The sequence below is a fragment of the Castor canadensis genome, chromosome 19 (assembly GCF_047511655.1).
Source record: "Castor canadensis chromosome 19, mCasCan1.hap1v2, whole genome shotgun sequence".
NCBI lineage: Eukaryota > Metazoa > Chordata > Mammalia > Rodentia > Castoridae > Castor > Castor canadensis.
Window position 1 is genome coordinate 42,588,574 of NC_133404.1, and position 12,236 is coordinate 42,600,809.

General features: G+C 49.5%; 1 protein-coding gene across 5 annotated transcripts in view; it reads left to right on the plus strand.

Moving 5' to 3' along the window:
* The window catches only part of Znf592 (zinc finger protein 592), a 48,431-nt gene that overhangs the window by 6,126 nt on the left and 30,069 nt on the right, over nt 1-12,236 (plus strand). Inside the window, exon 1 of one of the 5 annotated variants that reach the window (XM_074061934.1) lies at nt 92-224. The exons of 2 other annotated variants lie outside the window; for them this stretch is intronic. The gene's annotated coding sequence lies outside the window, so the exon portion shown is untranslated. Of the gene's footprint in view, nt 1-91; nt 225-548; nt 568-1,821; nt 3,207-12,236 lie in introns of those variants that run through there. 2 more of the 5 variants (XM_074061936.1, XM_020179977.2) reach the window with 2 other exon arrangements.

Genomic DNA, 12,236 nt, shown 5'->3' on the forward strand with positions numbered 1-12,236 from the left:
CCGTCCCCACCCCCCCTTCCCCTCCATCCCCGTCCCCGTCCCCGTCCGCGGCCCCTGCCAGGTCCCGCCGCCAGCCCGGCTCCCGCCCCCGCTCCGCCCCCGGAGCCGCAGCCCCGCCCGCCACCGCCGTCGCCATGTTGTGGCTCCCGCAGCCGGCGCTGGGGACGCGCGCGGCCGAGCCTGGGGCCTGCAGCCGCCGCCACCGCCGCCGCCACCGCCGTCAGGCAAGTGTCGCCCCCCCCTCCCCTCCGCCACCCGAGCCGACCGAGCCGCCGTCGGACCGCCCCACACGGGCTGCAGGCCGAACCCAGCGCGGAGGCGGCGCCATGGCCCGGCCCTGCAGCCCCGGCGGCCCCGCTTCCCCCGACCGCCGCCTGGCGGGCCGCGGCGCCACCCACCCCGCCCCCGGCCGCCGCTCCCCGCGCGACACGCGGCCCCCCGGCGGGCGCGGATAACGGCGCCGCCGTGTCCCCGCCGGCGCCCTGTCAGCCCGCGCCGCGCGCCGTCCCCTCCCGTCCCGTCCCGGGCCGACCCGAGCGGCGCCTCGCCCTCCGCCCGCAGCCGCAGGTACCCGCTCGGCCCCGGGGTCCGCGGTCCTCGGGGACCCGGCCGGGCGCGGCGCGCGGGGCGCGGGGCGCGGGGCGCGGGGCGCGGGAGGCGGGCTCGGCCTGCCAACCTGGGGAGCTGGGGAAGGGCCGTGTGACCCCCGGGAGGACAGATGGCCTCCTGGCCTCGGACCAGCCTCTGCGGGGTGGGGGAAGGGGGCCGCCTGCCCTTAGGGTCGCCGGCCGCGCTTGACATCCGAGGGGCCGTTCGGGGATTTGAACTTTGTTTTTTTGTGTTTTGGAGTAGGCCAGAGGGAGCGTTGAAAGTCCTGGTTGGAGTGCGGCATGTCTGACATGCAGCACCAGCCCAGATGGGACTGGCAGTGAGGACCTGGCTTGGTGGCGGGGTAGGGGGAGGAGGGCGGTCTTTGGGGCAGGGTTGCCGCTGCCCGCAGCCCGGTTTCCTCCCCCAGGGCCTGCAGGGCGCTGGGCGCAGGGGTAGCGGGTGCGGAGTGCACAGGCTGTGGACGCCCCATAGGTGCCTGGCCTGGGGGGCGGTGCTCCGGGGGACTTCAGGGGTCTGTTTCCTAAACCTGGCAGGTGCATGTCTCAGTGGCAGGAGGGGGACAGCCTGGTGTGTCACTGCACCTCTTCTTACCGTGTTCCAGTGTTTTCACTGGTGGTTGTGGCCTTGCCGTGTTGTGCAGGCCTGGGCCCAAGGGCTCCTCCTGCCTCAGCCTCTCCCCCCTACCCCGGGACTGGGACTGCTGTAAGTTTTTACTGAGCACTTACTATGTGCCCATGACTGGGCCAGGTTCTGAGGCTAGGTGGTAAACCAGAAAGGCACCACGTTTTACTTTGGGAGCTCTTAGCCTAATGGGAAAACCCAGTAATGAATAATAAAGAGAATCCATCGAATAGCAAAGATTTGTTAGCAGGTATGAGCTGTGTTTTAGGTGCAGTGAACAAAGCCAGCAAAAATAACTGCCCTTGTGGAGTTTTTATTCTAGTGTGTATGTGGGAAGATAAGGAGTAATAAAATATGGTACAGTAAAAAATATAATATAGTAGGCTACAAATCAAGGAAGGAGACTCTGAGGCACCAGGGTAGGTGGTTTACTTTCTTTCTCTCTCTCTCTCTCTCTCTCTCTCTCTCTCTCTCCTCTCTCTCTCTTCCCCCCCTCCCCTCCCTCTTCCTCTCTCTCCCCCTCTCTCTCCCTTCCCCCCCCCACAGACACCCCCCCCCCACCGTGGCCCAGGTGGCCTGGAACTCCAGACCTGAGTGCTGGAATTATAGCTACTCAGTGGGTGCTAAGTTCACCTTAGCGTGACCTGGGAAGGGTCCTAAGAAGGTGTCTTTGATTTTGTTGTTGTAGTTGTTGTTTGTTTGTCTCTACTGTGCCTCACATTTGCTCTGCCAGCCTGCTACCGTTGAGCTCTGCCCCCAGCCTCAGAAGGTGCTGTTGGGATAATCTTTATAGGGAGTGGTAAACTAATAATTTCAGACTGTGGCAAGTACACAACGAAAGAGGAGAAAGATGAAGACAGGAGTAAGAGGTTGACTTGAGTTGAGGCTCAGGGAAGGCTTCCCTGAGAAAGTGACGTTTGGGCCACGACCAAAGGAGGGTTAAGAGTTAACCGTGTGTGGAACAGTAGAGAACTTGGCAAGCTGGAGGAAGTGAAAGAGGCCTGTGGGGGCTGGAGGAGGAAAAGGAGAGGGAGAGGGGAGTGTCTAGAGAGGGTTGGGGGGATGCTTTCTGTCCTGAGTTGGGATTGTGTCTCCAGGGTAATTAGGAATATTTACATTTTAAAAGCTCTCTGGCCCCCATGCGGGATGTACTTTGAGATAAGGGGGGTGAGGCAAGGGTTTCTGTGGTGAGTGGCCTAACTTAACTACCTGACCTGTCTGGAAAAGCCTCCAGCAGTCCAGGGAGACGTGGCTTTACTGAGCTTTTAGGAAGGGAAGGAGAGGAGAGTGGAGGAGAAAAACGAGCATTTCTAGAGTGCCTGCTGGGCAGGAGGACCAATTTTAATTTACCTTAGTCCTGTGCACACTCCAGGAGAAAGAGGTCGTACCCATTTTACAAGGGAACAAGCCCAGAGAGGATAGATGACTTACTCAGTCACATTTGTGACACAGCCTGGACTCAAACCCAACTTTGCCTGATCTGGAGCTCTGTGGCTCCTCATGCAAACCACAGAAATTGACCTTTAGCTTCTGCTACTTACCAATGTGACATCATGAATTGTTTAACCTCTCTTGTACCTCAGTTTCCCCCTCTTAACTGCAGACAAAACCTCACAGGGTTATTGTGCAGGTCAAGGTAAGTTCTGTCAACAGTTTAGTACTTATTTCAAATGTTTGTTGCCATAATTCAGATTTTAACGATATTCATGCTACTTTCCGGCCATATTGCAGCCATTGGCTGAGATTAGATGTAGATGATTCAATTCTTTTTTGTTGTATTGGGGTTTGAACTCAGGGCCTCATGCTTGCTAGGCAGGCACTCTTAACACTTGAGCCACTCTGCCAACCTGATGATTCAGTTCTTGAACTTTGTGTAACTAAGTAACTAACTAATCTTTTTGTCTCTCTCTTACTCTTAATAGTTTAATGCTGTTTTCCAATGCTTTGATAAAAACTTCTGGAAACAAAATGAGGTTTGTTTTTTGTTTTTGTTTTTTTTCCTCTAGGAGCTCAAAGTATTCAGGAGAGGTCAAATATTGCAAAAGATGGGCTACAATGTATACTTATATTCTCTAATATCTCTGTGGTTAAAGAGCTGTTGGGAAAAGTAAGAAGGAAATGCCTAGGAATGCAAAGAAAGCTTCAGAGAGGAGGTGACTCTTGAACTGGGCTTTGGAGGAGCAATAGGAGTTCTTCAGGCAAGTAAGATTGAGTAAAGTAAAGCGTGAAGGCATGCAGCTCTGAGAGACCCTTTGTCGAGAATGGCTGGAAGGCAGAGTTGGGCCCATGACAGACAGGTGGGGGTTGGATTTTAAAGTCCGCCACGTGGAGGTACCAGAGAGCTAGATGTAGCAGATGCACTCCACCGTGGGGGTGCAGTTGTAGTGGCGATGATCCTCCTGGGCAGCTTTACTTCTGGGGGATTGCTGTACCTTGGGATCTGGCTCTGAGCTTAGGAGACCAGAAATTCAGTTTTGCAGGCCCTCAACTGACTGTCTTCAGGGAGACTGACTCACTAACCAGACTTGGAAGAGACCGATGAATAAACTTGGGATATTAACTGACCATCAAAAATGAAGCTACAGAATGACAGATGTTTCTGTCTCTGGCACTTGCATGTCCCCCGCGCCCCTTCTTGCTGGGGCTAGGACATACTCCCAAACTCTGGGTTTTGATTTCCGGTTGTTTTCCTCAGGTTGCATGAAAATGAGCCCTTTCCCTCAACATTAACTAGCCACTATAGCTGGTAGTTACGCAGTGGCAGACGATTGATTCAGGTGGAATCCTGTGCTTGTGAAACTGGAGGAGGAGGAAGCATGATTTTTCTAGAAGTAAAATATGGAAGGAGGCTCCCTGGACCCGGCTAATGGAGAAGGTGTGCAGACGAAGTGGTGTGGGTAGTTTTTTGTGGCCCAGCAATGGAGAGGGCAGATACTCTGAAAGTCCTTCCGTGAGCAGAGGTCTGAACTCGTGGAGCAGAGATTTTGGTGGCACTTGAAGAGAGGGTGGCTTCGAGTTGCACTTCCCTGTTTATTAGAGGTAGAAAGTGATAATTTGTGTCCTCAGCTCAGCAGGGTCAAGGGTGAGCTCTCCATTGGACTGAAATCCCAGGAGCTTTGTACTTTTTTCTGCTCCTGCCATGCTGGAAATAGTGGTAGACCCTCCAGAGTTCAGAAGTCCTTTTATTCTTTAGTGAAAAAAAAATCCTGATAGGTTAACCCAGATTGTGGATTATTTTTCTTTTGAAACTCTAAAAATAATTATAGAAGAAATACTCGTAGAAAACGTAGGAAATACAGATAGGTATACAAAGGAAATAAAACTCCCTACTAAATCCTTTATCTAGAACTACTGCCAACATTTCAATATTTTGAATTTTGTTGTTTTGTTTTGTGGTGCTGGCTTTGGAATCCAGAGCCTTGCGTGTGCCAGACAAGCCCTCTGCCATTGAACTACATCCCCAGCCTTTTGGTGTTTGTTTTATACTTAATCTCCATCCTTAGTTTTTCATGGGTGTTTGCTTGAACTTTTTCTTTTCTTACAGAAAGAGAAAGTCCTGCATAGGAAGGAGAGAGTTGCTGTCCATGAGGCAGAGCATGGCACACCCCCAAATCAGCCTGGTCTGCTGTGGGCATCTGGCTCAGTGCCCTTCCCTTTGCTTGCTCCATGGGTACAGGATGTGACATCCATTAGCTAATTACATTGGAGAAGTGTTTTCAGCCAGCCTTTTGCTTTCACTTGACAGCCCGGAAGCACATGTGGAAAGAACCTATCTGATCTGTTTCATTGCTCCAAGAAAAGTTAATGAACACCTTTGAAGTTTGGTGCCATCAAAGTTTGGGTTGTCCTCTGTTCAGTGTGTGACTTTGGTTAAGTCCCTTACTATCTCTTCAGATTCTGAGGGTGGCATATCGAGGTAATGGTGGCCCCCTTGCTCTCACCAACGGACTGGGGTGGGAAAAAAGGATGTTATGTCATTAGTGTGATTGATTGCGGAAGGACTGCCACCAAGTTGAGTGAAGAAAGGACCTGTCTGACTCCTGGTCATTAATGAGTGTTTTTTTTTTGGGGGGGGGGGGACATGGGGGACTGTGTGACCTTGGCTTATATCTGTCCTCAAGAGCTCCAGGGTTATTGCAGCCCTGTTGGAGATTCTGAAGCTTAAAAGTGGGCTTGGGCTCAGGGCTGGTGTCTCACTCCTATAATCCTAGCTACTCAGGAGGCAGATATCAGGAAGATCACTGTTTGAAACTAGCCCCAAGCAAATAGTGAGAGACCCTATCTCAAGAAAAAAAAAAAAAAAAAAAACCACCACAAGAAAAGGACTGGTGGAGTGGCTCAGGTGGTAGTAGTGCCTGCCTAACAAGCATGAGGCCCTGGAGTTCAAACCCCAGTGCCAGCAAAAAAAAAAATAAATAAAAAAAAATAAATTTTATTTATTTTATTACTTTTTCTTCTTTCTTTCTTTCTTTTTTTTTTTTTTTTTTGTAGGACTGGGGTTTGAGCTCAGTGCTTCACACTTGCAAAACAGACACTCAACCACTTGAGCCACACCTCCAGTCTATTTTGCTCTGGTGATTTTGGAGACGGGGTCTTGTGAACTATTCTTTTTACACAGGCTGGCCTTAAATGTGGATTGATCTTTTCCGTCTCAGCCTCCCAAACAGCCAAGATTACAGGTGTGAGCCACAGTACCTGGCTTATTTTTTTACTTTATTTTGTTATATTTTATTTTTTTGGCAGTACTTGGGTTTGAACTAAGGACCTTGTGCTTGCTAGGTAAGTGCTCTACCTCTTGAGTCACATGCCCAGTTCTTTTTGGCTTTGGTTATTTTTTGAATAGAGTCTTGCGTCTATGCCCAGGTTGGCCTGGATCACGATCTACCTTTTTGTACTTAACTGAGTAGCTGGCATTGCAGGCATGTACCACTGCATCCAGCTTTTATTGGTTGAGAACTTTTTACCTTGAGCTTGAGATCTCTCCGATCTTTACCTCCTGAGTAGCAAGGATTACAAACATGAGCCATTTTGCCTGGCTAAAATTTTATTTTATTTTGCAGTACTGGGGTTTGAACTCAGGGCCTACACCTTGAGCCACTCCACCAGCCCTTTTTTGTGATGGGTTTTTTTCCAGATAGGGTCCAGGCTGGCTTCAAAACAAAATCCTCCTGCTCTCTGCCTCTTGAGTAACTAGGATTACAGGCGTGACCCACTGGCACCTAGCTGAATTTTTTTTTTTTAACAGAGTCTTTTTTTCTTTTAGTAGTCCAGAGGTAGTATTAAGGGTTTTCCATCAAAACAAACTCATAGGCTCATCTAGAGAATGCAGGACTGCACCAGGTCTCACTCAGCACAGACCTACTTCTGCTCTCAGAACAGAGTTCACCGAAAGATCCCCTGACTGCTGAGTGACAGGTTGGGGGGGCGGTTTACTGTATTGTTTGTACTTTCTTCCTATTATTTGGGTTTTGTAAAGTTTTATATCTCATCTTTATGTAAATGAGCAGACACCCAGCAAGTCTGTTTTCATTTCAGAGACAAAGTAAAGTAAAACTCAGACGTCTGCAACTGTGGAGGAGTGATGTTGGAGTTGGCTGCCCCTCCCAGGCCTCTGTCAGGGGAGGATCCCTTTGTTAGATCTGCGTTGGAGTCAGCTCATCTCTGACAGGGTGGTCCTGGGTTCAGAGTGCTGCACCTCTGATGAGGAGTGTGACTTGGCTTCTAGCTTCATTTGTTGGGCTAGCTCTTTATTTATTCATGTGGTATTGTGGTTTGAACTCAGGGCCTTGCAGTTGTCAGGCAGGTGCTCTACCACTTGAGCCACACCCCTAGCCCTGTTTGCTTTCATTATTTTTGTAAACTTTCTTGCCTGGGCTGGCCTCATATTTAATTTATGTTGAGACAGGGTCTCACTGTGTTGCTTAGGCTGGCTTCAAATTCAGCTTCAGCCTCCCATGACTGGCCTGGTGGGGTGCTTTCTTTAGGGAAGCTTCTAATGAAATCCCTCCTTTTCTGGTCTGGCCCTGGGCTGCCTCCTGTGGACTGTGGAGACGCAAGAGGTCTTGATGTTAACACTGGCAGCACTGTAAAGTGAGGGGGCGCCATGGTAAGCCTCACATACAGCCCTGGATTTCACCCTTTTGGGGGCTAAGCCTGTCCTGAGGGTGATGTGGGGACTGCTCCTTCCTCCTTGCAGTCTGATTGTTGGAACATTTTACCTCTACTGCCCTTTGGCACTCTGGAGCAGAGTGGGGGCCAGTGAGTGGCTGTGGCTTCACTGTTACACCCCTGGTTTACTGCAGTTTACAGCCTTTTCCTCCTTCTGCCAGTTCACTCTCTGAAGCTGAAGGTGTTCTTTTAGCAAGCCCAAGGGCAGAGTGAGACTAGAGGGAGGAGTTTCGAGGGTTTGCATCCATTGTAACTGCAGCCCGTTTCTGGGCACCCCATGGTCTGGAACACAGCTGAAGCAGAACTCTGGCATTTCCAGAGGAGAAGGCAGCCATTCAGACCCTCCTGGGTGTGGAAGGGTTACTCTCTGCTCTCAGTCTTGGTCTTGTTAGACAGACCTCTAGCTCTGCATTGAACTGGCTGAGGTTGTAAAAACTGCTTCACTAATTCTTCACTAAGGCTGTAAGTCTTGGGCCTAAAAGATAATTAGATGTGTGATTAATGCTACTGTTTTTTTGTTTGTTTGTTTTTTGTGGTACTGGGGTTTGAACTCGAGGCCCACACCTTGAGCCACTCCACCAGCCCTTTTTTGTGATGGGTTTTTTGAGATAGAGTCTCGAAAACTATTTGCCTGGGCTGTCCTCGAACAGTGATCCTCCTGATCTCTGCCTCCTGAGTAGCTAGGAGTACACACATGAGCCACCAGCACCAAGCTGTTTTCTTAGATTTTTTTTTTTTTTTTTTTTTTTGAGACAGGATCTCCTTGTGTAGCCCATGCTGGTCTTGAACTCCTCTTGGCTGAGCCTCCCTAGGGCAGGGATCATAGGAGTTCACCACCATGCCCAGTGTAAGAATGTTTTCTGATACTTAAAATCCTGCAGGGGATTTTTGCCATCACTGATCAGCAATCTGCTCTGGCCCAGCCCCAGCCCCAACCCCTGCCCCAGCAGAGCACATGAAGGAAGCGTGTGAGATGAACTTTGCCCTCAGAAGTTCTCCCTGAATGAAACCAGAAAGCAATTTGGCTTCCAGTCCAGAGGTAGAGAGGGATGAGCTACCCAGACAGGTTGGCAGGTCTGGAAGTGAACAGGTGGTGTCAGTGAGACTTGTAATGGCAGGACACCCTCAACTGCTCTGTGGCTGCCTTGACAAAGGCTTTCAGTGCCCCACCTTAAACTCCTCAGTGGGTTCAAGTGAGTTTTGGAAGCAGGTGAGGAATAAGTGGAACTGATAAAAGACAAAGGCGTCCTCAGTGGGACAGTTGGGTGGTGAGCATCCTTGCCCCCCTGGATCTGCATCTTAGAGTGACCCCAGAGAGGGGCCCTTGCTTTCAGGCTTCCTTCTGAATATACATTTTTTTTTTTTTTTTTTTTTTTGTGGCACTGGGGTTTGAACTCAGGGCCTCACGCTTGCTATGCAGGCACTCTTACCCCTTGAGCCACTCCTCCAGCCCACCCTTCTGGGTCTATTCGAGAATAGTGTCTCTGAAACCCACTTGTTCAGTTGTCTTCTTTCAGCTTCCTTTTCTGTGTCCATGGTTTTATCTCCTTCTCAGGACAAATTGTCTTTGATTCACAAGCCCATTTGTGTTGGATTAATTGACTGGAAATACATATGTCTGAATGGTTTCTGTTTCATGGGCTTCTAGCCTTTTTTTTTTTTTGACACTATATAGCCCAGGCTTGCAATATTCCTGCTGGGATTATAGGCACACCCCACCATGCCTAGTAAGCAGTTATGTGTTGGGATTGGTGTTTCTGATGTCTTCATTACTTTCTGTAGTAAATGTGTGAGGGCCTTCTATGTACCAGGCACTCCTGTAGGCACTGGGAATATAACAGGGAACAAAATAAAAAAATTTCCTCATAGTGACTGGGTTTGTAGATAATAAACAAGGAACATATTAAAGCTGAGAGGTGCTGTGGAGGGTGAGGGCTTGGTAGGGAGGCAGATTTTCTAGGCAAATAATTGTCTTATTTATATTTTTTGGTGGACTGGGGTTTGAATTCAGGGCTTTGTGCTCACAAAGCAGGCTCTCTACCACTTGAGGCACACCTCCAGCTCATTTTGCTCTGGTTATTTTGGAGATGAGGTCTCAGGAACTGTTTGCCTGGGCTGGCTTCAAATCACAATCCTCTTGATCTCAACCTCCCAAGTAGCTAGGATTACAGGTGAGCCACTGTGCCCGGCTTTATTTTATTTTATTTTTATAGTGCTAGAGATTGAATCCTGGCCTTATGCAAGCCAGGCAGATGCTGTGCTGCTGAGCTATTGCTCCAGTCTTGGGATGCAGCTTTTGTTTGTTTTGTTTTGTTGTTTGAGGGTATTACTTTGCAGCCCATACACATGTGCACTACCATGCTTGGCAGGTTATTTGGTTTTTTTTTTTGGTGGCATGGGGTTTGAACTCAGGGCTTCATACTTGCTAGGCAGGTGCTCTACCACTTGAATCACTCCACCAGCCCTGTTTTGTGTTGGGTATTTTTGAGATAGGGTCTCCCAAATTATTTGCCTGGGGCTGGCTTCAAACTGTAATCCTCCTGATCTCTGCCTCTCTGCCTCCAGAGGAGCTAGGATTACAGGTGTGAACCACCAGTGCCTGGCCAGATTTTCTATTTTAAATAGAAAAGTCAAGCCCAGTGCAGTGGTCATGCCTGTAATCCCAGCTACTCAGGAGGGTGAGGCAGGAGGATGGCAAGTTTGAGACCAGCATGGACAACACCAGGAGATCCCATCTCAAAAATAAAATAAATAGAGAAATCTGACAAAAAGACATTTGAGCAGAGATCTGAAGGGAGTAAGAGAGTGGGCCATGCAAGTGTCTGAGGGAAGAGAAGTCAAGATGGAGAGAAGCAAATTTAGAAGCCTGCGGTGCTGGAGTCACTGAATGCACTCAAAAGCCAGGAGGAGAGAGGTATTAGCCCTGAGGCCACCCGAGACTCTGGATTAAACGGCTTGGGCGTTCACACATTCGGCCTGCTCCCCAGGTGTATCCAGTGCATTTAGGGCTGAGGATCACTGGCTTCAGGGTTAAATAAGCACCCCCACCCCTCACAGTGGTTAACTGTGAGGAAGCTTGGGCCCTGTGCTGGGAGAACTAAGGCAGGAGGGACAACAGGAGTGTGCTTTTCTAATGTAATCACCGTACCTGCCTGGACCTCAGTTTACCTGTTTGTGGAGTGAGCAGTTTACACCTAATGGTTTCTGGTGGACTTTCCAATTTCTGGTGTTGAAAAGTCTCTAATCTGGAATGTTGTGTTAGGACAGTGTTTTCTGATCCTGGTCTTACAGCACTCTAAAGTGTGTCATAATTATGGCAAGGGCTATAGTGAATGTCTCAATACCAAACTGAAGGAAAATCTGTGCCACAGCTAGCAGTACCTGGGAGATGAACATGCTGGGAAATGAGAAATACGAGACTCACCTCCCCCTCCCCGTTTAGAGCTCAGCGTGCCAGGGCATCTTGGTCCTTTGAGGCAGGCAGGAGTGTTCCCTCAGTAAGTTCCTTGTGCAGTGAAGCTCCTGTATGTGACTCCTGAGGTTCTGGTGACTCGGAGCAGCAGCCAGCCTGGGCTGGTAACTCCTGATGCTCAGGGTTGGTAGCCCCTCACCACCCCAGAGACTGTCTGGGTAACCCAACAGAAGCCCATGGCTGATGGCTCTGAGGCCAGCCTGGTGTAAGTGACCAGGTACACTCATGGCACATCTCAGGACTTACCATTGATGACAGGCCTTTTGTCCTCATGTAGACTTTACAGTGTTGTTAGCTTATGTTTTGAAATGCCAGAAAGATTGTGAGTTCAAGGCCAGCCTGGACAACATAGTAAGACCCTGTCTCAAAAAAAGAGAAAAAATAAAAGAAATGTGAAAATCCAAATAAGAAAAGTACAAAGGGAAAACTTCAGAAAAATTGTCCCTATTTCCCATCTATGAAATTGGGACAGCTGATTCCTTCCCATTCCTTCTAAATTTTTACACTTATTTTGACCAATCTCTACTTAGAATCCAGACTTAAATGCTGGTCTGTCAAAGTTCAGCCAAAGATGAAGATGGGTGGGGAACACAGGGTTAGAATGAGAAGGAGCAGAGCTAGAAGCTTAGGGGTGAGGCCTTTCATTCTCATTCACGAGTACACGTGCTTGATGGAATATTAGCTGACGTTTCTGAAACTGGCCAACCATGTCTCCATCGTGGGGTAACGACCATGCACACGAAGTTTCCATGGTGGCCAAGGTGGCGCTCAAGTCCAGCCACACTTGAGAACTTGCCTACTTGTAAAGAAGGGCTCTGCCAGCTTCTCCCACTTTTTCCTTCTTTGCATTGGTTGTCCAGTGCTTGCCCATGGTCCTGTCCCCTTCCTGTGACTTTCCCGGATCACCTGCCCCCATCTTGTTCCTGCTCCCTGGCATGCTGCTTCCAGCTCTGGAGGAGGAGCCCTTGGGTGTGCCAGCTGCCCTCCGAGGCCCCTGTGCTGTGCAGGCTTCCCCTCAGCAGTCTGGAGGGCTTGAAGGAAAGTTGACTGGCCACTGAGCTTGGTGGCCACACACTCGTGTGCATGCTGTGTGAAAGGCGGTGTGGTAAGAGATTTACAAACATTAACTCACAGAATCTCTGTAACAGCCCCATTGTGCACAGGGTGAAGCAGACACACAGGTACAAACCCTTGCTCGTAGCTGGTAAACTCGTGCTCTGAACCGCCATATCACCAGAGGTGAAGGGAACAAGTGGAGGCTGGGAATTATCTTTAACTGCCTCCAGGGCCTGTGTGGAGTTTCAGGATGGAGGGTTTTCTCAGGGTCATACCTGCACTGGGATGATTATTGTGTTTCTTAAAT